This window comes from Octopus bimaculoides, chromosome 14, assembly GCF_001194135.2.
Source record: "Octopus bimaculoides isolate UCB-OBI-ISO-001 chromosome 14, ASM119413v2, whole genome shotgun sequence".
Taxonomy (NCBI): Eukaryota; Metazoa; Mollusca; class Cephalopoda; order Octopoda; family Octopodidae; genus Octopus; species Octopus bimaculoides.
This window is the reverse complement of record NC_068994.1, coordinates 31154980-31157942: the sequence shown is the minus strand read 5'-3', so window position 1 is coordinate 31157942 and position 2963 is coordinate 31154980. Positions and strand designations below refer to the sequence as shown.

At 33.5% G+C, this 2963-nt stretch overlaps 1 protein-coding gene across 1 annotated transcript in view; it reads left to right on the top strand.

Moving 5' to 3' along the window:
* The first annotated feature begins 359 nt into the window (after positions 1-359).
* Positions 360-2963, top strand: part of LOC106870913 (gastrula zinc finger protein XlCGF57.1) — a 9206-nt gene continuing 6602 nt past the window's right edge. Inside the window, exon 1 of the mRNA XM_014917145.2 lies at positions 360-646. The gene's annotated coding sequence lies outside the window, so the exon portion shown is untranslated. The remainder of the gene's footprint in view (positions 647-2963) is intronic.

The following is a 2963-nucleotide window of genomic DNA, read 5'->3' as shown; positions in this document are numbered from 1 at the left end:
TATTAGGCCTCATCATACTATAGTCTAACCAAGCCTATTGATTAATTGATAAAGATTTTTTTATATATAGAAAATGAGTTATGAATAGTTTTGAGCCAGTATAACTTGAATGATTAAAAAAAAATGGGCTAAAGTAAATAATTATAATGGACCAATATCATGGATTTAGATAATTAAGCTGAAAGGTGATGTATTAAATACCGCACATAAAAAATCTTTTAGATTGGAAAAAAAAAAAGCGTCGCACCACCCGAAGAAGAGGGGGAGATAATTTCAAGGAATTAAGAAATAATCTCTTAGAGTTAATCTACGTGTTTAGTGGGAGAAAAGTTCCGTTTTCGTTCGAGGCAGAGTGATACCCTATCAACATAGTATAACTCTACTGAGTGCGAAACTAAGTCTATTGTTTGTAGCTATGCTATTGACTAATGTTTATCGCTTAGTCTCTCCTGTAATCTGGGTTACGGAACAAGTCAGCCGTGACACGTGTGACTGCTTGTTGTGGTTTTCTAAATTAAAATTTTAATATGATATAATTTTGATAAAATCTTAGTGGATAATGATATGACAGTAACTCTGTTTTTTTCATTGGATGTGTATTGTTTACAATGAGAGAGAGAGAAAAGTATATAGGATAGCACGGCTGGTAAGTTGAGTTGTTTTAGCATCTGTTTGTCAAATATGATTTGTATGTTATTGGTGTGTGAGAGCTTTGTTTAAGAATTATTGTCAGTATTGTTAAAACTGGTGCTACTTGTCAAGAACATTTACTCTTTTATTTATATTTTATGCCCGATGCTTGATTTCATGTGAAGTGATGTATTTAATCTCAAAATTGTCAGCGATGGAAGCAAAACATAGCTAATTTTTTTTTTAAATGCCCTAATGTCATTCGGCACGAGTTTTTATTTCGTTATCTTGCAAAATTTGTATTTCTTTATCTGGATCTACAGTTAATACTTATCAGCCATTATTAGAAATGACCCTTTTTTACTTTTCATAAAGGTCATAGTTGGGAACTTTCCATTGTTTGTTCTCTAAAGCTCATTCAAGTGTGAAAACAATCTCCGATCCATCCCTCGCCAGAAACATACATAGCTTTGTGTCGTTGTTGCTGCTGCTACTACTACATGAACTAAATTGCTTTTCGTGTTGTTTTCTCCCTATTTTTATTTTGTTGATCCTGAGAGGAGTAAAGGGCGACTGGAAAGTTGAAAAAAAGGATTTGTCGTTTAGACCCTGATCAGTCTTGATAGAGCAGACAGGTTTATAATCAAAGGCATTCCTTTGTTATTCTTTCTTTTTTTTTTTCCTCTTTCATATTGTACGCCGGACTACATTATCCAAAGTTCTTTCATTTCAAAACTGTATGTGATTTGAAGAAAATTTAGCTGCTGTTTCTAGCAGACCTAGCTGTCTCATAGATCCTTTGTAATGTGTATATCGCGCCTGTGTCGAATTTTGACCGAAGATTAATGATTAAAAAGACTACACTGTTCGATGGGAAAGAGGAAAGTTAAAATTTGTGTACTTTGAGGGTGTTTAGTGCAGTGTTCAGAGAAATGGTGTGGAGAGATGGAAAATGTGAGGCTCGTGTATCCAGATGGATCCCATCAAAATGGAAAAAGTGTATGGATGATTGCAGAAGCAAGATGGGACAGCAGCTCTTTGATAGACCAAACATATTCTTTGTGGGAATGTCTTATGCTTTTATATTTTATATTCTGATATACAAGATGTTAATTATCGAAGATGGAAATCTTAAACAGAGTAGAATGTTATGAAATTATTATTTTTGTGTACATGTATTTTTAAAAACAACTAGAGAAAATATTAATTTCTTTTGGCTTGGTCCGAAGGTTTTTTCTTTGTTTCATTTTTAATTTATTTTTAATAATTTTACATGAGATACGTATTAATTAATTGAATTGGTCTGATTATACTACTGGAATTTATTTTCTCCAGATTGGAGAGATTAAAGTTAAAAGCAATCTTGGTGTTATTTGGATACCAAATGCGAAATATCGGACTAGGTTCACAGTAAAAATTCCAAGTCGTAACCATCCGCTATAATATTTTGGCGGAAATTCAAACAGCTATACCACAAAGTCCCATACCTCACGAGAAAGGAAAAGAATAGTCCTACGCCACCACCACATTTTGTTATTATTCCTGTGTTTCATACAACGGTAATTACAAGTCTGAGAAAAACAAAATTTTCCTAAGGATTTCAATTTTTTCCATCCTTCTTGTATCCAGTTTGTTTATAAACAAACTCCAGTTCAGTTTTATAAACATTTCACTGTAGAGATAAGAAACGTTGATATGAATGTAAAAAATGTTATCAAATTTCCGACAATATTTATATTGTTTCTGCTGCTGCTGTTGCTTACAAGACAATCTTGGTTGAGTAAATCTAAAGCATCCAGCCGTGACTATCCCATCTTTTTACTGGGACTCCGTCGGAATATAATTTGAGGGAGATTTGAAGGCTGTTTCTAGCAGGTCGAGTTTTTACTTCGTGGCTGTCTTGGCTCATTTTCTCGTTGTGGGTTTCTTTATGTGGGTTCATGGGCGTTAATTGGGTTAATGTTTACAATATTACCTGGAAACGAAATAAAAAAAATAGTGCAACGGGTGTAAAAAAAATTGTATGAAACGAATAAGAAAACAAAAATGCGCAGAAAGCAATGGGTTGGGTGGGGAGAGGACTTCGGAAAATTCACAAGATCCGAGTTTTTCCCTCATAACTTTTAGGAAAGTCTTTTTGTAAATGAAATTTTATATAAATACCTTTCAAACGGCGTACATTACGGTTATAAAGAAATTTGTGCGTAAAATCTTTTCCGAGAGGGTGGAGAGAGGACTTCGGAAAATTCACAAGATCCGAGGTTTTCGCCCATAACTTTGAGGAAAATAAATATCTTTTAATAAAATTGTATATAAATACCTTTCAAATGACA